Consider the following 24898-nt stretch of genomic DNA (forward strand, 5'->3'; position numbering starts at 1 on the left):
ACGTAAACACAAATCGATAACTGTGAGATCGCATGAAAATTAATCTAATACCTAAGCAGGAAATGTAATATCGAGTTTATATATATATATGTATGTATGTATATATGTATAACCTTGTGAATAATGTCAACGATTCGCAGCATTCAATGGAATTTCGCAAGTGTTTTGTTTGATTTGGGATTCCCTAGCAAAATTACTTAACACAATCATCGAAGTCGTTTATTGCATAGTTCAAAGTGGTCAGAAAGAGACGCAAATACTACATTTTGTACTCGTTCAGAAAGTGCAACGCAAGAGCCGACTGCCGCAGCGGCAATCAAAGTCAGTTACAGTTTCTGCGTCAGCCGTTGGCGGATCTCAAAGCGGAAATAACGTAATTTGAAATCAACATTTTTTGTTGACGACCAGATTTTATCTTTGTGTTGCCTTTTTTTTTTTTTCATTGTGCATCGGCTCTGTTTATTGTAAGTGTATTTTGAGATGTGATTTAATTTAATTTTTAAGTATGCATATTTGCATTATATACAAAAATTCTTGTTGCCTATCGATGCCCATAAATCATGTTAAATACACAAGCGCACACACATAAGCACATATGTACATACATAGAGCGATTTCGAAAACACGCAATGAACTAACCAATTGCCCCGTTCGCTCTACGCACGAGCCGCGCAAGGGCTGTGCTGAACAGTGAAGATCCGGCTCCATTGCATGATGTGTGTATGTCGCTTGTCTCTTTTCAGCAAACGCTCTCTCGCTCTCGTTTGTTAGCGCTCTGTCTCGCCGCATTTTTTCTTAGCTGTAATGTGCATGTGTGAGTGGGCTAGTGAATGAATGGATTGAGTATAGCGTAAAAAGCAGAGGGCGAGCGCTAGTACGAGGAGCGCATTTTATAGTTGTAGTTGTGAATCAAATGAATGAAATTCAGCCCGCATTTTGAATGACATTTTCAAGTGTTTTGTGCTCGTCGCGTCACTCGTCGTGTTGTGTGTGAGTGTTTGTCGTGGAATGCAAGTGTGTAAATAAAAATTATCAAGATTAATAGCAAAATCATCAATATCGATTATATCTATATATATATATGTATATAATATACGTATATACACTTACACCTTCGACAACTCTGATAACTGGTTGAACATCGATGAGTCTATTTATGATTAGATGTCTTGAAGTCAGGTCGCGGCTGGCAAGTGCAAGCGAGATAGTTTTATGTACCAAATTTGTGCACAAGCGATTCGAATCGTGCGCAAGTGTGTGCGAGAGTGAAATACATGTGAGTGAACATGGCTGTTGTGGGTTGTTTATTTGATTTGTATTTCGAAATTATCAATGAATTTTTGTTTGCGCCCACAAACACACACAAACAATCGTGTCGGCAAGTATGTTAAATTGGAGTTATTGGGTTTCATTCACATCCCCAAATTGTAAGTTCAAAGTAAAAATACACATGGACATATGTGTTTTATGTGTATGAATGTGTGTATGCCCCCCACTTGTGAGGAATGAATTATGGTCTGCTTCAATAATCACATCCATACATACTACCACAGTATATATGTATGTGCGTATGTATATATATATAAATATATGTGCAAAAGCTTTGCTGTTAAATGATTTTTCGTTTTGTGTATGAAATATGGAAGCAATCAAAAATGACGATCGTTTTCAGCATTCTCACAAGTATTTGTATATTAAAGGGGTCGCAACAGAATTCACCCACGATATTTGAAATATCCGACTTTCGGTACTCTGTAAAACGAATTAAGCCTAAAATTATGCAAATAATAAGGCTTATATAGATTATTAGATTATACACAATACATGTATACAGGCAGCCTCTCACAGTTTATGTGTTATAGCTTGTTTATTGTTGATTAGAAATAATATATTTTCAACCAAAGAAATATTTTTAGTTGGCTTCCTATTCTAGCTTGCATTTTTCGTCTACATTTTTTATACGTATAACTGAATAAGTTTGACAAACTACAACAGCAATGATTTAGTCTAGATCTAGTTCATATTCAATTATATTTAATGAATTAAATTTAAAATCAATAATAATATATATTAATAATATAAATTATATATTTTACATCCCCTCAGCATACATATATTAAATGTCGTCCAAACACACATTGTTTAGATACGTCCAAATCATATTATCTCTATACGATGAAATTGGAGGTAAATTGCGGATTTCAGGTGGTGTCACAGGGCTATTCGAAATTCCCAATTCAATAAAAATGATTGCTTATCAACGAAATAAGCGATGTATGTATATATGTATATAGCATGCACACATTTACGTGCATAAAGAAATACATACATATGCATGTGTATATTTTTAAGCTTTTACTCTAACAGAGCTTTGAAGTCGTCCCAGTCGTCTCACTTGACAAATTTCACATTTGCTGTTGAACCGTTTATAAAATAGGCGCCAAACAGATTGGCTTTTATTTTTAGCAAGAGAGGGGAGAGGGGGTCACACTAAATGAGACGCAAAAATTGCTACATTTGTTTTCTTGATATCATTTATTAGACATTAAATTTGCTTTAATGAATTAATTTAATTTGATTTCAACAGTGAAACGGAAATACAGGCACATACACAAAAGAGCACAGTGTGTATGAGTGTGAGCGTGTGTGCATGTACTTGTGAGCGAGAGCACTTATGCATGTATGTATGTCTGTTTGTGTTTGTGCAAGCGCCACTTGAGTGGCGCCAAAGAGACGTAGTGCACAACGCAATTGTCTGAGCGAGAGAAGAAAATGCAAAAAAGAACGGCATTTACATTAACGAGTGCAGCAGCTAAAATTCCAATAACAACAACAAAAGAGAGAAACTCGCATTAGGCTGGATCTACGCGCATGAAGAACAACGCAATACATACATATTTACAAAGTGCGGAAAATACAGAACGTGAACAACATTAACTCAACAACAACACAAGTGTTGACGTTGCATTAGCAATATTACAAAAAATTGTTGTTTAGCTTTTAAGTTCAGCTTAAATTGTTTCACATGTGCTTTGACCGCTTAAATGCCACATACGCATGTAAGTACATATATACATGCAAACATAATCACTAAAGCAAAAGTCAGGAGCAATAATAACAACAGCGAAGTGCGACATACAAAAGAACCTAATCAAGAGCTAAAACGCCGCAAATGAAGCAATAAACAAGACACAATAAAAAATAAACATTTTTTTCATTCCCAAGACAAAAGGAAATAAGAGCAGTCCGCTTTCAAGCTGCTGCTTCTGCTTCTGCTTCTGCTGCTACCTCAAGCCGTCTCTCTCGTGCTATCAGTTTCCCCCACACTCACGCACACATAAACAACGCTAAGCATGAGCAACAGCAACATCAACAGCGTCCACATCCTAGAATGAGCTAGAAGGAGCATGGCAAAGCAGAAAGAACCCGAGAAGAGCATATCGGAAAATGCCTAAACTTAAGCATTTAATGTGCATTAGCACATTCATATCTACATACCAAAATATATTTGTGTAAGGCCGCTTTTGGCGTTGGTTTTTCCTTGGAAAGTGTTTAATTATTGTTGTGATTTTTCAGTCGACTAAAATGTTCGGATGAAGACAGACACACAACATACGCGCACCCACACACACATATCCATATACGGAATCTTAACACTCAATTTGTGAGAGTGCTAAAAACTAAACAGCGCATTCTGCGCGAGTGTATGTACATATGTGCGTGTGTATGTGTTTGTTTTTATGTGAACTTCAACTCACAACAGGGAGAGCGCAAATTTTACTCAATTGTTTACAGTTTTTGCTTGATTACCTTCCAGACACTCACACATACTTTGAGGGATAGAGATTTATTACGCTCTCCCTCTCTATCTCTCGCTGTTCAACAATATTTGTATTACAGTTAATGCATTACTACGACAAAACGACATTTATGGTAATTTGTTTTTCAATCTGAGAGCGTCGAGATGTAGAAATAGAAATACATAAATTAGACAGCCAATAGACGACTGAAAAAGTCAACAATAACAAGATGGCGTACATTTTTTACAATACGTAATACTCTTTACAACAGGAACAATCAAACGATTTGTAGTGTGGTAGGCCAACAGAAATTAAATTTAAATTAAAACGAGAGCGAACATGTACGCCGACAGTAAATTTTAAGTGAGCGAAGGAGAAGATAGAAATTCAAAACAACATTCAAAATAAAAGCAAACCAATAAGTACCTTACTTTGCATTTGTGCTATAATTTAAGTTGCTCGACAAAAGAATTGTTCTCTTATAATTTCCAGCTTCTTACTCACTGTGCACAATCATTTCCTCCATGCGGAGGCCCAACCATCTATCTATCAACAACAACACGACTTCTTCTCCGTCTCTATCTCTCTCTCTGTCTCTCCACCTCACTGGCTCTCTTATAGTTCGTTACGTATAAGACTGTACAGTGGCTGTTTCGGCACGCACAACACAACAATGATAATCAACCACTGCGACAACAGTAAGCCTGGCGAAGCTCGCGTGTCCAAGTCCCACATTAACAGTTGTTGCGACAAATCAGCTTAGAGAGAGACGATGACGATGACGCCTCTGTCTAGCATCCAATGCAGCCTACATTGACAGCTGCACCTCTCTCGCCGACTAATAGAATGCTTTTGTTTATGCTTGTGCTGCAGAGCACGACGAACGTGGTATAAAAATAAAACAAGAAGATCAGCAGACTGCGAGAGACGCTGACGTCGACGTTGACGCTGATGCTCGCGTCGATGTTGTTGCCGTTAGAATGCTGAGGCGAAAGATTTACATCGATCACATTTTATGTCACATGAAGAGTCGCTGCAGAATTAGCAACTACAACAAAACAATCGGGTGACACAGACACACCAAATGAGTGCGAGTGGGACAGACTACGAGGCCATTAGATGATCGTTCTCGTCTAAATTTAAATGTCTGTGCGTCTCACTTGCAGGACAAAAATAAATCTACATGAGTAAAACTAAACGTAAACAACACAGAGAATATACAACAAAACTTGAAGAATAAAAAAAAACAAGCAAGACTCTTTAAGTAGGGCTTGACCAACTGCATCATACTCGTTCGCGCCCCGATAACAGTTAAAAGTTTGTATTCAGAAACAATATTTTAGGGTTTTAGTGTGCCCATAAAAGTTATAAGTCTATCTCCCAAGTTGACAAACTTGAGGAATAGTTTAATCCCATTATCTGAATAATGAAAGCATTTCAAAAAGCGGACAGAAAACAGCCCCTTTTTACACTCCGTGAGCGAGTATAAAATGAAAAGTAAGATTGTCGCAATCAAGCTACTGTCACAGGTCTTAACTTCATTCTAATTGCAGTTCTAAACCGTAATATAGTATGGATCGTCATTTCTTGACAATGCATCATATTTATTTTTTAATTTGGACAGCCCGAAAATGTAAAAACCAATATACTCTTAAACTAAATTATAGGCTGCAAAGCACATAAGAAACTATCTATTCTATGTATTGCCAGATCACAAGATCGTCGCGACCGTCGATCTAAATTGCTTAATACTTTTGGGGTTGTGAACGCCTCAACGTCGAAGGGTGGGACGACTATCACGCAACGCTAAACAACTCGGAAGGGGTTGAGGGCCTTGTAAACCAGCAAAGCAAGAACAATAGCATCTGCCGAATGACAGATATTGTCTAGAGGACCTGTCAGTCAATGGAATACCCTCAGATGAAATTAAAAGAGAGTATAAATAGTAAAGAATTTCATAACTAGACAATCATGGGAAAAACAGCAATTAATAGGAAAAACTTGTTAATATTTATACATCGAACCCATTGAAAATAGCAAATCAAGGAATAATGTTTATAACAGGCAGAAAGAGGCGTGACAGACCCCATAAAGTATATATATTTTTGATCAGGGCGATGAGCTGAGTCGATGCTCGTCTGTATGTTTATCTGTCTACCCGTCCGTCTGTCCGTATGTTTGAACACGTCGATCTCAGAAGATATAAAAGCTAGAGTCTTGAATTTTTTCTATGGCCCGTCTATACCACGTGCATATCGAGTCTCCTCAAAACTCGATAGCTTGTCCCGTAATTTTGGTATCGACTAAAAACATCAAAAATCAGTAATATATTTTGTTCTGCTACATCTTTAGACCTAGAGTCAACAAATTTTAAATTTAGTATGTACTTTATATAATTTCGATTTTTGTTAAAATGTACCCTCTACCTCTATATCCACCCGTTACCCCTACATTTTTAAGAGATACTAGCGACTTGTGTTTTGGAAAATCCACACATTTCAATCTTATAATCACCATCTGAAAGTTTCGTGTGCATGTGCGAATAATTATTGAAATATTATTTGCTCCAAGGATTCAGAGGATCTCGGAGTCTAGCAGTCTCGACTAGAGCTTACTTACTTGTTTTGGATATACATAACAATTAATTGATTTTATATACACACATCTACACACATATGTACATATTATTGTCCCACAAGCCCTCACATGTTCGATCTCGTGTCTGTGTGTGTCTGATCACGCACCTCCCCCCAGCGAAACCGTTCCTCCCCACACCGTCACCTTCTCATACCTTGCTACAAAATTGTATTTATAAAATGCATTCTTGCATTAAAAATAGCAAAGCAGCATTTTCTATTCTACACAACTTATATATATTTTTCATAAAATAAGAAGCACAAGATACGCATCTGTTAAAGAACGCGCTTTCTCAGCTCAAAAAGATTGTGATTATGTTACTAAAATGCGTGCATTTGCCAAAGCACAAATCTCCAGTATTTGAAATACGCCTTTTACAAATGAAGAGACGAGGGGGTGGACATTGGGGTGGGGGTAAATTATAAGAAAAATCGAAATTCTATAAATACATATAAATCTACATTTCAAATTTGGAGACTCTAGCTCTAAAGGCGTAGGAAATATAATTGAATAACTTATTTTCGATAAGGTTTTTATTCGATCCAAAATATCGGGAGTAGCAGCAATTTTTTGAAAAAAAATCGATATGCTCATGATATGCACGGTCCAAGAAAAAATTTTTAAGTCTCTGGCTTTTATATCTGTTGAGATCGACGCGGACAGACAGACGGACAGGGCTAAATCGACTCAGCTCGTCGCCCTGATCAAGAATATATATATATATTATTGGGTCTGACACACCTCTTTATCCGAAACAGTTACTTGGGCCGCCGAGGGGAAACATGTTTTGTTTTTTGTCGAACAATCTGTTAGTTTTACAGTTTTACATAATTATGTATAATTACTACTCGCATATTCATGTATTGTTAGGCTCTCGCGAATGGCCCATTGGTAATATTATCTATGTATGTATATGTATATGTTTATTTTCAAATCTTGAGACTTTTGTAACTGTCTCGCTCGCTTTCCCCTCCTCTGTCAGCTAACCTAATAAAACTGTTTTTAACATAGAATGCAATTCCTCTCTGTCCGGAATGCACCCTGCAAACATTTTGATATCCATGACATAAATTGGAAAAATACTTCAAAAGCTAACGCCGCATTGTATGTATGGGCTATGGAAAATAAAATACAAAATACAAACAAACAATAAGTAAGAAAGCTCTAGTCGAGACTGCTCATACACATACACATACACACACAAGCATAAACACGCATGGCCTGCAAAGTGCGCTTACTATGAAAACTTAATAACTTTTTTTTATTATGATTATAACATGGATATGCATGTATTTGCCAAAGCACAAGTCTCTAGTATTCGAAATACGCCATTTACAAAAGTGAGGGTGAGGGGGTGGATATAGAGGTGGGGGGGGGGGTAAATTTTAACCAAAACCGAAATTGCATAAATTGCATATAAGCATACGTTAAAAATTTGGAAACTCTAGCAACAAAGGTGTAGAATATATATTTTTATAACTGGTTTTCGATGGAGTTTTTATCCATAAAAAAGATTGGGATGAGTTATCGATTTTTAATGATAAACTTGATATCCGCGCTGTAAATACGGACATTAAAAAAAAAAATTTGAAGTCTCTAGCTCTTATATCTTCTGAAATCGACGCGTTCATACATACGGACATACGGACGGACAGACAGACGGACAGGGCCCAATCGACTCAGCTCGTCACCCTGATCAAGAATATATATACTTTGTGGGGTCTGCCACGCCTCTTTCTGCCTGTTACATACATTTAAACAAAACCATTATACCCTGATTTCCCATTGAAAATGAGTTCAGGGTATAAAAAACAGCTTTCTCAATGCAACGTCGATATAGACACACAGCCTTGCACGCAGATACAGTGAAGCAGCGCTATCACAACATGGAAAGTCTCGCAGGTTGAGTTTTTCAACGGGTGACGACTACGTCGCGACGCCTGAGGAATTCCATTAAAAACATTCCGATCTAACGCTTACGCACATTCCCAGCCACTTTTCAGATGGAGGTAACAACAACAACAGCAACAGTGACAGGCATTATAACCATTATCATACATGTCATACAAAGATCTTGATTATTGTCATTAACTCGGCAGCTGTTGAGGGACTACAAAACGATCTTATTGTTAAACTGATTGAATATGTTGACTGGAATAATGCCGATTTACAGCGTTTCCCAATACTTTACTCAAAATATAGCTATAGAAGATAAACCACGGATAATTTTATTTGCCGTATTATAAGGCATACGACAGACACTAAATAGAATGCTTGTATTTTTGGACAATAATCCAGTCATTATTGATTTAGTGTTTATTCTATTTAAAGATCTTTAAACAGAGGTATTTCGATATTCACATTGTTTTGAGTAATAATGTTACATAAAACAAATGTCGAACCAAACTAATTAGCTCAAATCAGAAACATTGTTCCGGCCAGAACTAAGCATCGACAAATGACATTTTTCGAGTATTCAACTGTGGCCTGATTGCATATACTTAACGGTTGATGCCCGATGTGGCCTATTCACCATGATATCGACTCACTCGCAAGTGATTAATGGGGCACCATCACCCGCATCAGGATTAACAGACTCCTAAAACAGTTAACATAGTTTCTATGCTTTGTATTTTGGGTGGCGTCTCGACTTTTATGCGTAATTAAAAAAGTATTATTATATCCCAGTTGGCAGGCATCAGGCCAATGGCTAGTAATGCTGCTGCTGCTGCTGCTGCTGCTGGAACAATGACGATTCTATGCTCTCCCCGCAGCACTCTGGCTCACCCGCACCTTGTTGCTCTTGTCTGCCTCTTTTCTTGCTCTGCAACAGAGGCTGCGCGCATGCGCCTTGCCTGGAATGCGGAAGCGATTCTGTTTCTGCTGTTGATGTTTTATTTGTTTTGTGCATTTGTGTGTGTGCAACGAGCGCGAATAATTGCTGACAAAGCGCGAGACAAGGGAAATTGTCATTCAACAACTGGTCATGAAACGAATTTATGACTATATACATACACACATACATATGTATAAGTGCATATATACCTATGTAAGGCAACAAATAGTATATTTGATGAATGCGTTATAGCATAATATATAATAATTTGAATTATGCAAACAATTAACCAAGCGCGCACTGTGACAGAATTCTCTCTCTCTCTCTCTCTCAAATATATGTATGTATGTAGAAATAAAAAAGTTTTTATTATTTTACCACAGCATGGGAAACACTTAAGTTGCAGCTTGCAAAAACACATTAATTTTTATTATTAATATTATTTTATTTTATTTTATTTATTTCCTTTTTTTTGTATTAATATTTATTATTATAATAATAATTATGTACATCTAACTCAAGACTAATTTTCCATTAATTTCGAAATTCTTACCATTATTCCGATCTAAGGCAATGAATGCAAATGTCATTCTGTTTTAGTTTCTGTTCTCTTCTCTACTCATCTGATTCTGCTGCGAGTTACAGTAACAGAACAACTACATAACTTTCGGCTCATTTCTCTCTGTCCGTCTTCTCTCTCTCTCTCTCTCTCTCTCTCTCTCTCTCTCTCTCCATCTCTCTCTTTCTCTCTCCAGAAGCCACAAACAAGTCTGTCTTGGCTCTCCGACTTACTTTCTCTTTGCTCCATTCCAACACAATACGACGACGACAACTCATTCTCATTCGCACGCCGTTCACATAACATAAAAACGTGCTTTTTACAGTATACACAGCATTCACAGCATCCACAGACGGGCATAGACAGGCATAGCAAGGGCCATCGACTTCGCGGCTTCATCTTTGCATTCTTGACTGCTGAGACAGCAGCAGCAGCCAATTCTCTGTTGCTCTTTCTCTCCCTTTTTCCCTACCTCGCTATGTTGCTTATCGTCCTACAGCCGTCACAGCGTAGAAGAGTGAGACCTGAACAATTTTATGGCATGTTAACTGTCTCTGGTATTGATCACATAAAGCACGGAGATTGCGACGCAAGGGGCTGGCGTGAAAGTGCGTGCGAGTGAGTGAGTGAGTAAGCATGAGACTGCTTCACTGGCATGTCTGTATGTGTGTATGCATGTGTGAATACGTAGAGACTGCTGTAATTAATCATTGGTGGCTATATGAGGTCTCTTTCCATCCCCATTCCATTAGTTTTACATTGTCCCCTAGTGTCACCAATCAAGCGGACCCGCAGCTTGCTTCTTTTTATTATTATGAATTGTGTTAATCGTTACATTTCCTTTTCGTCTGTTACACCATTCGTGCCATCAATAGCCGCAGCGACTGCGATGCCAAATGCAACATAAGTCAGCCATCAATCAAGGCGAAAACGGAAATAAATATAGAGGAAGCGTGCGCACTCTTAGACAGAATAGAATACAGAAACTCGCCGCGGAAGTGCGTCGAGTTATGCAGCGGATTGAGCGCCCGCGTCTCACGCGTGGGCTAGCAACAACAACAACAACGCCAACGAAACAAATACAGAGAGAAGAATAAGCAGCGCCCTGAAGGCAACGAGTCAGTTCTTTTAACCTAGTGCCCAGTGCCCCAACCCCAAACCCAATTACGAAAACAATAACAACAAGAGAGTCTCCACCATTGACTGACAGCCAACACGTGCTGGGCATTATATCAGGACAGGGCCAGCAAGGGTGCTCTAGTCGAGACTGCTCGACTGTGAGATACCCTGGAGGCTGATATTCCACACCGATTTCACTCTTACAAGGCAAACGATACATAGACCTAAATGAACGGGAAGTAAAAATATTAATCGGAATAACGAAAACAATTTTATAGCATAATACAAAAATAAATATATATTCCATGTGAGTTAAATATCTGATACCCTCAGAATACATATACACCTAAGCAATAGTTGCAGGATATTTACTGACCCATTAGACACCATAAATGTTATATTCATCAAAACCCAGCATTTATCTGATCAATTTTTTTCACTTTACATTGGTGCGAAATTGCATATCGTGGTGCCATGCCACATGTCTCAAACTACATGCCAACTGACGTCTCCATGCACACGCACTCACACCCACACGGTAAATAAATGCCCAGACGGTGAGTATGCAATTAAGTGACTAACGCGCTTGATTTCGCCGGATTCAATCCTCTCACTCTTTCTATCTGACTCTCATGACATTTATATACATATATGTATATTTATCTTCTCTCTGCTCTCTCTCTCTATCTCTCTTTCTCTCTCACTCTCCGTAAAGTCTTTGCTGCTGGAGCTGCTGCAGCAGCAGTCGACGTTCTCGTCTGTCGTTTGTCGTCTCCCGTCAAGTTATCATTGCAGTTGCAGTCGTTCTTGTTATTTTGTTGCTGCGAGAGGCGCTCCATTTGTTACACATTATTTAGGCTGGACGCTTTTCTTGTTTTTTGGAATTTTCTTCATATTTATTGCAGCGTGAGTGGCTGAAAAGTGGGCCATGCGGAAATACCATTGAGCAGAAATAGGGAGCGAAATAAAAGCAACTGTAAATTATTGACGGACAGGCGAAAAGTTGTTTTCCTCCCCCACATTCTATTCCATTCCATTCCCAAATTCCAATTCGAAGGATCAATCAGATCTGTTTCAAAATATTAATATAATTAATAATTGGTTTTTAGTCTTTCATAGGAATTGGTCTCCCATCGATCTACATGCCTCCAATTATCTATAAATGTAACATTGAAATATCAGAATGTCATCGAACCAACAGGGAGACCTGGCAAGAAGAGAACATTGAATGTGCAATGAGGACTGTGTATGAATGATTTATGTTATTTACTGTTTGCTATACATTTCAGGCTGCCGGGTGACTCTCGATTCGATGGAGTTACTTTTGCTTTCGAAAGAAAGCGCGTGCACCAACAAAGTGGCATATTTTGGACACTATTGATGCTAGAGACCTGAAATTTGGTATATATACGCGGGTTGACCACCCAAGGCCAACGAGCTATGGTAGATATATGTCCGCCCATAGGTAGCGTGGCAAACCGCAATTTATAAACCGCAGTTTATATCTCCTACAGTTTAAGAGCTAGAAGCTTCGAATTTGAATAGTTGGTAAACTCCTCTATCGACGCCCCAAAAATAATTTTTACGCCTCTTTAGGGGCGTAGCATATTGAAAAATACCCTGTAATTTTCACATTTTTTGAGCGTAAGAATTCAAATTTTGCATTTAGGTTACCGATTGCTCGTTCTAAGAACTGGCCAAAAATGAGGAGTCTACGGCTACTAGGGGCGTTTATATGCGTCAGCCCTCTATTTATGTGTTTGTTCACATAAATTGACTTAATAGGCATTGATAGCACGGAAGGAGACATTTTTATAAAATTAATAAAATATAAAAAAGCTAAAATAACAAAAAAATTTCAATTTACAAAAACGAATAGCATGTTCATGTCAAAATATCTAAAATAAAGATCGCCGGCGCTTCAGCCTACAGCACCACCGCGTCGTTGCGATCAACAGTAGTTAAAACAAAATCACATTAAAAGCCATTGTAGCGGCTGGAAATTCAAAAACAATGCAAAGACAAATCAATTGCAGCGAGATTCTTAGAATATGCTAGAGTACTCATTTATGTGTACATACATACACACATACAAATGAGCGCGTGTATAAGGCTGGAATGCTTGATGCTATGCGTGCAGACTTACATATATACATATGTATGTATTTGCGTATATGTATTTGAGGACTATTTAAGAAGAAACAAATTTAAACTTATAAAATTTTCGACTAAGAAAAGAAGAATATTAAGCGTCATTCATTCAAGCTCGCACCTTTCCAATAAAATATCTATTTTATAACAAGTAAGAAAGCTCTAGTCGAGACTGCTCGACTACGAGATCCCCTGAACCCTTGGAGCAATAGATATTTCAATAATTTTTCGCGTTTTTCAGCTTACACAAGAAACACGCACACGCACACACACACGCACGCACGTACGCACACACAGGCATACATACACACACACGCATTCAGACACACATACACACACACACACGCATACAGACACACATACACACACACGCATACACACAAACGCATACACACACACACATACACAAACACATACACACACAAGCACCCACGCATAAACACGCATGGGGTGCAGTGTGCGCTTACTATGAGAACTTAATTGTTTAATAACTTTTTTTATGGACATACGATCTTTATGAAACTTTCAGAGTATGATTATAACATGAATATGCATGTAAAGCACAAGTCTCTAGTATTTGAAATACGCTTTTTACAAAAGTGAGGGGGTGAATTTAGAGGTGGGGATAAATTTTAACAAAAACCGAAATTGTATAAATTGCATATAAGCATACATTAAAAATTTGGAGACTCTAGCAATAAAGGTGTAGGATAAATAATTTTATAGCTGGTTTTCGATGGAGTTTTTATCCATAAAAAAGATTGGGATGAGTTATCGATTTTTAATGATAAACTTGATATCCGCGCTGTAATTACGGACATAAAAAAAAAATTTGAAGTCTCTAGCTCTTATATCTTCTGAGATCGACGCGTTCATACATACGGACAGACGGGCGGACAGACAGACGGACAGGGCCAAATCAACTCAGCTCGTCACCCTGATCAAGAATATATATACTTTGTGGGGTCTGCCACGCCTCCTTCTCCCTGTTACATACATTTCAACAAAACCATTATACCCTGATTTCCCATTGAAAATGGGTTCAGGGTATAAAAAACGAAATATGTATGAAACAAAAAAAAAAAAAAAAACACCAAAGAGGTTCGAACCTCCTCGATGATTTTCCAATTTTAATGGGATCATGCCCTGTTTTTTTGTTGCGCACTAGACTTGAAAATTGCACTATATACTCTGGTTGACAGCGCTTGGGCTGTGAATGAGTCTTCTGCAATCGGTATCGCCCGACTGCAACGTTCTTACTTGTTTTTATACCCTGAACCCATTGAAAATGGGAAATCAGGGTATAATGGTTTTGTGAAAAAGTATGTAACGGGCAGAAGGAGGCGTGGCAGACCCCACAAAGTATATATATTCTTGATCAGCGTGACGAGCTGAGTCGATATAGCCCTGTCCGTCTGTCCGTCCGTCCGTCCGTCCGTCCGTCCGTCCGTCCGTCCGTCCGTCCGTCCGTCCGTCCGTCCGTATGAGTGCGTCGATCTCAGAAGTTATAAGAGCTAGAGAGCTGAAATTTGGCATGCATACTCGTGTGTACCATACGCAGTACGAGTTTGCTTTATTTTTTCGATAAATCGTCCGATAACTTTTTTATCAAGAATAATCGAAAAATTGATTTTGTTTTTGTAGCCTAACTTGAGCATTTTTAGACCTGGAGTCTTCAAATTTGTGTTGTATATAAAGTTAATCGATACAAAGATTTTGTAATTTACAGATTTTGGATACCACGCCCCCTTCTCCCCCAATTTGTAAAAAACGCATTTCAAGTACTAGAGACTTGTGCTTTGGAATGTACACACATATTTACCATATGATTACACTCTGAAAGTTTCATTAAGATCATATGTTTACAAAAGAAATTATTCGACAAATAAATTCTCATAATATTGCCCACACTGCAGCGCAGCCCAAGCGCAGTCGCTGCTTACTGCGCAGTTAGCAGAGCGCAGGCTTATGCGTGCGTGTGAATGCATGTGTATGTATGTGTACATAAAAGAAGTGCATAATGATTAGAATATCAGATTAGAGGGTTCAGGGTATCTCCTAGTCGAGCAGTCTCGACTAGAGCTTTCTTACTTGTTTATTTGTTTCTTACTTTCTTTAGGAACTTTTCAAATTCAGTCTTGACGACCGGGCAAACCGGTTATCCACGTTATTGTTGTCGGGGTATCTATAACTCTACCTGTCCCTCTCTTTCTCTATTCCAATATATATATATATATATATATATATATATATATATATATAATATATTCCAATGCTATTTATTTAGGTTTTAATTTTTTTTACTTACTTTATTGCTTTATTGTTGTTCTTTGGCTCTTCTCCGAGTTACATGTGAGGCAGTTGATTTGCTGTTATCATCGCCCGTTCCTCTTAAGGTTTTTAATTTCTTTTCGGTTTCACATTTATTCTTATATATTTGCATTTCGAGTATTCACCTCATTCTAGCGATGCATTCTTTCGTACCTGTTCAGAGGAGTAGAAGAAAATATTTTTAGTAAAATATTTACATTCATTTCATTTCATTTTATAGATTATTTTATTTAATTTATTAATTTATAATTATTTAAATTCAGAAGAACCTCAATTAAAATCATCAAAAGAAAGAACGTTGCAGTCGGGCATTGCCAACTGCAGAATACTGGTTTACATCACATCAGCAATATCGTACCTAAGCTTTCAGTTTCTCGCTCTAATATTGTAGAAAATGCAGTTAGGCGCAGATATATCCGCCATAGCTCATGATCTTGAGTGTTCCACGCGGATCTACATTTCAAATTTCAGCTTTCTAGCTCTTCAACTAATATGATTTCTGACATATCGGAAAATGCATTTTCCGATCAGGTGGACAAACGGACGGACAGCAAGACGGACATTGCACAAATTTTGATAGAAACCGAAATTATATAAAATACATAGAAATCTACGTTTAAAATTTGGAAGCTCTAGCTCTAAAGGTGTAGGAGATATAATTAAATAACTAGCTTTCGATAAGGGTTTTCATCGATAATAAAATATCGGGAGTAGTTATCGATACATCAAGAAAAACTATGCGCGTGATATACACGGACCTAGGAAAAAAAATTTCAAGACTCTAGCTCTTATATCTTCTGAGATCGACGCGTTCATACATACGGACGGACGGACGGACAGACAGACGGACAGGACCAAATCGACTCAGCTCGTCGCCCTGATCAAGAATATATATACTTTGTGGGGTCTGCCACGCCTCTTTCTGCCTGTTACATACATTTAAACAAAACCATTATACTCTGATTTCCCATTGAAAATGGGTTCAGGGTATAAAAATAAGTTGCATTTTTGGGTCATAAAAAATAATGAAAATTATATGAAATATATTTATTTTAAGCTCTAAAGTCGTACAAAACATAGTATTAGAGAAATCTCTGCAGTGTATATTTAAAATTTCAGTCAAAGGCGGCCAATTGGCACAGATGGACAGACAGTAAGGCAGGTAATGATGAAATACAATATACGCATTTCAGTTCGTGAATTAGTATAAAAACTAGGCAATTAAAAACCACGCCTTTCCTACGCAAATACGCTCAAAAAATAACGGAGCAGCTTTTGTTATCGACCGATCCGGCCTTTACGTCACGCAGACAGAACATCACACACCGACACGAGAAGAGAGAGAGAAACAAGTAAGAAAACTCTTTTCGAAAGTGCTCGACTAGATACTACCCTGAACCAAACTAATAAAAATGCCCATTTAGTATGGATGAATTTCAATTTCGATGTATTTAAAAATAGAAATCAAATACAAAACTCACTTAATAAAATATAAAAATATTTTGAAACAATTAATAAAATCAATCATCAGTTGCGCCGCTCTGGATTCGAACCCGAGACTTCTCGATGGAGCGTCACGCCCTACTCACCACACCACCTCACTTTTGCGAGCTCTGCTGGCAAAACTGAAAAAGATTCACTGTCTCAGCGCCATCTAGCAAAACTAAACCAAACTAACAGCTGATGTGATTCTAAGAATGTGCCAGAAGAAGTTTGAATGTATGTGTGCACACGTATACGAAACTGTTGTAGCTGCTGGACGTGCGTTTGTTAATTGGCCAAACAATTTACTATAACGTCGATTGACTTAACGGAATTTAATGAAACTTTCAGCATACATATTTGACAAATTTCAAAAATTAATAATCATTCACAATTAGCTATAGTAGCATCTGACTTGAACTTGAATCTTTTTATTCGATAAAAATATAACGGGATGATTTATCGAATTTTAAAAGAAAACTCGACATCCGCGCTGTATATACGGTCATTTAAAAAAATGCAAGTCTCTAGCTCTTATATCTTCTGAAATCGACGCGTTCGAACATACGGACAGACAGACAGACGGACGGATTGGGCTAAATCGACTCAGCCCTGATCAAGAATATATATACTTTGTGGGGTCTGCCACGCCTCCTTCTGCTTGTTACATACATTTCAACAAAACCATTATACCCTGATTTTCCATTGAAAATGGGTTCAGGGTATAAAAAGAATAAGAAATGGGAAGTAAGAAATGAAAACAAAACAACTCAAAATTCGATTAAAAACCACATAAGGTGTTGTGTGCAGCACGCAAGAGAGTTCAGAGGCAGAAAAGGAGCGAGAGATTAGGCATAATTTAAAGAAAACTTTACATTTGCTGCAAGTAAATAAACTTAATAGCTTTCTGCATTTGTGTCAAATATAGCTTTCGATCGGCCCCCCAACCGCAGACGGCAAGAAATGTTTTAAAATACCAGTTTTATTTTAGCACACATCGTCTACAAATTTATTTCGGCCAATATATAACAAGTAAGAAGGCTCTAATCGAGACTGCTCGACTAGCAGATACCCTGAACCCTCTAAGCTGATATTCTAATCATTCTGCACTTTTTTTATGCATTTGCATTTTTTCACAAATTGGGGGCGAAGTGGGCGTGGTATCCAAAATCTGTAAATTACAATATCTTCGTATCGATCAACTGTATATACACAGTAAATCTGAAGTCTGTAGGTCTAAAAGTGTTCAAATTAGGCTGAAAAACAAAATCAATTTTTCGATTATTCTCGATCAAAAGTTATCGGATGAGTTATCGAAAAATATGAAAAACTGGTATTGCGTATGGTACACACGAGTATGCATGCTCTCTAGCTCTTATATTGCACATATGGACGGTCGGGCTATATCGACTCAGCTCGTCGTGCTGATCAAGAATATATGTACATATATACTCTATGGGGTCTGCGATGATTCCTTCTGACCGTTATATACTTTTTCACAAAACCATTATACCCTGATTTCCCATTTTCAATGGGTTCAGGGTATAAAAACTAAAAAACCCGTCACGGGCGCAGAAACACGCAGTCAGTAACACTTGCGGAGGGGGAATGGACAGGCGTATCGAAAGGGGAGCACCGTTCGAGTGCCACCAGAATACAAAAATTTGCAACAGCACCAAATATAGATATGGTAGAATGATACACGAATCCTGCCTGAGTACATCTACACATATCTAACTATTTTATTTCAATTTGACGTATTTAAAATAATGAATGGACTTCGTTTCGATTTCGATTATAATTTTAATTACACTTTTCTATTTCTGCATTTTTTTCATATATCAGGGTAAAATGCATGAAAAGCGTGACAGGACACACCTCGTGTTTACGCGACGCCTGAGCTATTGTTATTCAAAACCAAAAAACGGAATGGTTTTATTCTAAAATGCAACGCGATATGACATCATGATAACGGTCGCCACATAAACGTAGTATTTGCGAGGGACTGCAAAAATACGAGACGTGCACAAAACCAACAACAACAAACGCAAACAACTACGAAAACGATTGACGGCGTTGGCGGCAACAGAAGCAGCAGCAAGAGCAACCCTCAAGATGACGTTGACCCCGAAAATGATGCAAAGCGTAATGTGTGAAACGGCGAATGTGTATGAAAACAAAGTAAAATCTAATAGCAAAATACAGCAAGTGGGAACGAGAAGGCGCATGCATAAAAACACACAGACGAGGCACCAGACGGAATGCCCGAAAGCAAGAAACGCCGGGTCGACATCAGCGTCGGCGACTGCGTCTGCGTTGGTAAGGATAGACATGTAAAACGCAATGCGTATAAAAACATGTAGACAACAGGAGGACAACAAAAATCCGAATCCAACCACATTTAGGCGGCGGCCAAAACAGACAGAGAGAGAGAGAGAAAATGAGAGCGAGGCCTCTCACAAAATGAGCAGCAGACGGAATGCGCATGTGCACAAAACTGAATTTAATGATTTTCTGTGTGTATGTGTGAGTATTGCTATAAGGGCGGAAGTTAGGTATTCAACAGCACCGCACCAACAAAAATAATAAATAAATAAATAAAAATAAAAGCAGCAGCAACAACCAACCGAGTGACAGTACAGACACACAAATAAGCGAAAATGCTTCACATGCAAGCCGCCAAATTTTGCAGTGAGTGGCGGCGCCGTCGTCGCACAGCTTATGAATGAAGGCGCACGCCTGTCCCCTGACTTGCATGAGTCTGTGCTTGTGTCTGTTCGGTGCCTGTGTGTGTGTGTGTGTAAAAGAGAGACAGAGAGGTTGAGAGCGCGCGCAAAATGGTGTCGTTGGCCCCTGTCTGGGGCGCTCTGTTGTAAAAATGTGGTACAGTGACTACCAAAAAATACTAGCAAAGCGTAGTATAGTAAAAAGGCCTAAAGCTAAGGAGTGAGAGCAGGATAAACGATGCATTCGCCATCAGGTGGTGTTGGTAGTGGTGGTTGTAATAAGAAATACGAAAGCAGTTTTAAGTAGTAAACTTTTTGTGTGCATGTGCATATGCGAACATGTGTGTGTGTGTGTAGTTATAGAAGTAGTATTTTGTAACGCGGCGCCTGTTTCTGTATTTGTTTGGCACCTAAATGTAACAGACCATTGCGAAAATGTCTAATGAGAAGCATGCACTGAAGACAACTTAAGGTGGGAAGGGGCTAACGGGTCTAGACATATGTACATACATATATACATATCTACATCAAAAGAAGCCGCCTAATTAAAAAGCCATTACAATGTTAAAGCCATCGCCTATGCACGATAATCAAACATAAATTTTGCACAAGCACAGAGAAAAAGAGACGAGCCAAAGATAGTGAGAGAGAGAAAAAAAGAGAGGATGGGTGCGACAGATAGAAAGCACGAAAGTGGGTGGGAGTAAGCTGAAAACATGGCAAAAATTAATTACATTACAAAAAATGGAAACAAAACGAAAGCAATAACAAACTGCACTCGCCAAGATGCCAACGTCGTCGGAGCAGCATGGAATTGCGGGCTAAAAATAAACTTCGTGGGCAACAATGTTGCAATTCCCAAACAAAAAACGACAGTCAGACACACTCAAGCAAGCAGGCACTCAACATACAACACACACACAGGAGTGACAGCGACGCAGCAGCCCATTGCTCTGCCCGTCTTTCTATTCGATTTTATGCTGAGCGCTTATTGTTTGGGGAGGGTGTGGAGCGACGGCGACGGCGACTGCGTCAACGTCAGCTAAAAGGAGCAGCCGTAAAATATATTGAGTGCGAGCTGGCGCGTGAAGCGCGCAAAAATAAAACAGAGACAAACAGAGTAAGTGGAAGAGAAAGAGCAAGAGCAAGAGGAAGAAGAGGAAGAGGAAGCAAGCCAAGCCAGACAAACACAAGAAAAGACAACAGCACGGACGACAGCAGCGGGACGGACGTCCACTAATCGCTAAATTTACGAGTACAGCTAAGAAAAAAAAACATAAGATAAGTTGTTGCTGCGAGTTACTCAACATGCAGTTGGCTCTGCCTATTTTCAAAAGTTTATCTATGACTATTTAAGTACATACATTCATATCTACATATGTATGTGATTAGTAGATAGATTAATTGTGCCTCACATGACAAATTAGCGCACAGGAGGAAACTGCAAATTTCGAATGCAATCATTAGGAAATATGTAGAGGGGATATCTGATTTCATATGTGCTGTAATATTGTTAATGAGATTTCAATTTGCTTTTTACTTTGAGCTTCTCTTTTCCTTTTGGACTCAATTTTGTATGCCTCTATAATACTTCTTACGAGGTGTTTGCTGAGACCGAAATCTATTATATTGATGTATATATCTTCATCAGGAGGATTGTTATATACATATGTATATGAAAAAAAAAAAAAAAAAAAAAAAAAAAAACATACATACATATACCTAAGTACATATGTATGTAAATAAAAATCTTTTAAGGCTTCATTGCTAATTGACCAGGAATGTAATTGTTTCTATGTAAGTATATGTATTCTTGATCGGACTGTGTGTATAAACATAAAACATATGTATAATAGTCATTATCGGTTACTGGTAGCTTACACCGTTACAGTTACAGTTACAGTTACAGTTACACATGTGTACATCAGTGCATCTCAAAGCATTAACAGACATTAGTAACAACGGAAAGCATAGAGTTTGTGTTGAAAACGAAACGATGAAACGAAGATACCCGAATGAGTTCAGTCCACATTTAAAGAACGAAATTATGTATTCGATAATCTTAGCATGCAAAATCGAACAATTTACATAAATTAAAAATATTTCAGCTATTCGTGAGTAATATATAATATAATATAATGAATAAATTTTAATAATACAAACGTTGCTTTATCTGATTTCATTTATAAAAAAAAAAAAATAGTCATACAATAATTTGTTTTGCAAACATAGTATAATACAAAACAAACAAATTAGGTCACTCAAAGGTCGTTGTGAAGAGCGAGCATAAGTAGCCAATAACTGGGTGATGCAGCTCCGAGTGGGGCAAAAATTAAAAGGCTAAACAAATTTGTCAAAACTTATTAACTAACGCCAATGCCGTCAGCAAATCGTAATTCGAAGCGATATACATACATACATATTTACATATATGCAACACTAAATGCCCACGCATTCTTACTGGGGAGTCCGGCCATCGGGATTATCCCTAATGTTTATAAAAATTACTATAAATAGCAGCAAACGCCAGCGCCACCGTTAAATAGCCGCCCATCCTATGCCGGCAGCACTTCGTACGCATATATATTCGCACACACCTATACACACACACACACAGCATTTTCATTCACACATACTGCAAACAACAAAAATTGACCGAGTCCAGCAAGCCGAGAACGACCTCTTTCTCTCTCTCTCTCTCTCTCTCTCTCTCTCTCTCTCTCTGTCTCTGTCTCTCCACTCTGAGCAATATAATAGAAATGCAACCACGTGTGTTTTTTATTGCACCAACACAAATGCAAGCAGACTCTCTCAGGCATACATACACACAGGCACGTTTTAACGTACGCACACCGGCTGCTTTATAAGAGACGTTAAAAAAGAATATATGTATATATATACATATGTACACATATATACAAACGAACGTCGATACAAAACGGAATCTTTAAAAACAAGGAAAACAAACGGCTGGGCAAAGCAGAATGCCGAAAACGCATGCAAACACACACTCGGAGATAATATAAGGGTGCAGACTCAGACAATTGTAGAAAGTCTCTACTAGATGAAGAAAACAAACGATGTTATTACTTCGTGCAGTGATTGTAAAAGCACCTTGGATAGTTGCAGTACAAATTAAACTTCGAATAACAAAAAATTCACAATTAAATAACAAAAATGACATTTTCTGATTATTATATAAGCAGATGTATAGAGTTCTTTATTATTGTGTTTATTTGGCTGGCGCAGTTCTTGCAAATGATTCATTCGGATCGCACACTTCGACTTCAGCGCTAGCTAGCAGCTTATCAAGAGTCTAAGGTCCGAGAAAATATGTAAGCACTCCACTATAAAAACACATAAACAATCACACACACACATTAATGATTATGTGACCGCCTACGCATAAACATGAAATTTGTGCGTGCGTGCGAGGTACACGAAAACAATTGTAATCACAATTATGATTTTCACAATGTGGCTTTTTAATAGCTGGCAGCACTTGCTGGAAGTAAGTTACGTTATTTTGACAGCACAACTCTGTTTGGATGCTAAAGTCGCAGGTGAAATGTCGAAGGTGCCCTTGTGATCACTTCATTTTTAATGGCCAGCGCCTGCAATTCTTAACAAGCAGAATGCAGCCATAACAATTTTAAAAAGATAAAGCTGAATTATTTCTCCATCAAAAAATGGTGGATTTTCCATTTAAATTGAGAAAAGTGTGCATTTTTTCTTTACACAATTTGAAGTCCATCTAAAAGTTAAACTACTCATCAATGAACTTCCCTAAGTATAGGTCCTACTACAGTCCACGCGCAGTCGGCACTACGTCCGCTGCATCTTCTAGTAGATAAGTCGAGCAGTCCAGCAGTTGCGCATAGAGCACTCTTACTTGTTTATTTATACCATGCAATAAAGATAGCTCTTTCTTTAATCTTGTTTTTACATTCAAAAGCTCAAATAATAGACATATACATTTCTATGTACGTATGTATGTATGTATATCCCGCATATGTTCTTTCTATTCTATTCATTCTCTTTATTTTTTGTTTTTGTTTAGTTTATTTGTTTGTTGATAATTGGACATGTGAAGTCATGTGTAAAAAATGTTATGATTCTGACAATTCTGAGGACCACACAGCTCTGACCCACAGCTAGCCCTAAAGTCTGACGTCAATATCTCTGTACATATATAGTAATAGATATATTATTGGCAAGTTTTACTCACGCACGTACATATGCATTTATACATATGTATATATGTATATTCATATATAGTATGGTATAGTAAAGCAACAACGCAAATTGCGTAATAGATACCATTTTCGGTGTTCGCGCGCGCCTCTCGAACAAAAGCATGGAAAAAAGCTTGGATCTGAAATATATGCTTTAGAAACACGTCTAAGTTCAAGGCCAAGCAGTCGCTGTATGCAGCATAAGTAACAATGACAATAATAAGAAACGCAGCGGAGAAAGAAGACTGCAAATAACAGCAGCGACAATAACGACAGTGAAAAAATGTGCTTTAAGGGGTCAATGACACCTGCCAGTTTGTCTCGCTCAACTAACACACATACAAACACATATATGTACGTACATGCACGAACATATATACCACACATGGTCATCACCTCATTTCGCTCTCCTTTCTCTTCTTCTTCTGCTTGTTATTGTTGTTTGTGCTTGCACACGCGCGCCGTTTAGACATGTGGTCAAACCAATTTTTTTTTAAATTCTTTTTTTGTTGCTGTTGTTATTGTTCCTCTTCGTACTGCTAATTAGTGTGGCCAAATTATGCGCCAAAAAATTTCCAAAAGTTTTGCCACCTTATATGTATTTGATATATGTATGTACATGGGTGTATTAGTGAGACCGCCATACGTACGTCATGAAAAACTACCGATCGGCTCGGCGTTGACGTCGCTGCCAACGTCGCATAAACAATTTCCGGTTTCGCTGTACACAAAACTTGGCTGTCTCTGTTGTTTTTCAGCAATTTTGTTTTTGCGGCAACTTATTTTTGTCACTCACTCACACACATACAATGGCAAACTTGATTTAAAAATAAATAAATTACACAGAAAGCGAACGCACAAACACAAAAAAGCAATACATACAGACAAACAAATACAGAGAAGCTCGACGAGAAAATACGCATGTTCAATTTTTCGGCAACATTCCTACGCAGCCGCCATCAAAAATATATTATGATTAATACAACGGCATTTTGATGGTGTTTTTAATATACAGTCATACA

The 24898-nt window shown here is 38.0% G+C and overlaps 1 protein-coding gene and 1 long non-coding RNA gene across 4 annotated transcripts in view; one reads left to right on the forward strand and one right to left on the reverse strand.

The window, feature by feature from the left end:
* The window catches only part of InR (Insulin-like receptor), a 48775-nt gene that overhangs the window by 22445 nt on the left and 1432 nt on the right, over positions 1 to 24898 (reverse strand). For all 3 annotated transcript variants that reach the window (XM_089471899.1, XM_089471895.1, XM_089471906.1), the window contains exon 2: positions 15411 to 15586. The gene's annotated coding sequence lies outside the window, so the exon portion shown is untranslated. The remainder of the gene's footprint in view (positions 1 to 15410; positions 15587 to 24898) is intronic.
* Positions 335 to 24104, forward strand: LOC149270927 (uncharacterized). The gene is made up of 3 exons (XR_016270732.1): positions 335 to 464; positions 10708 to 11258; positions 18761 to 24104. It is a non-coding gene; the product is annotated as an uncharacterized LOC149270927 (long non-coding RNA).

This window comes from Drosophila arizonae, chromosome 2 (genome assembly GCF_054131065.1).
Source record: "Drosophila arizonae isolate 15081-1271.41 chromosome 2, UAZ_ARI_1.0, whole genome shotgun sequence".
Taxonomy (NCBI): domain Eukaryota; kingdom Metazoa; phylum Arthropoda; class Insecta; order Diptera; family Drosophilidae; genus Drosophila; species Drosophila arizonae.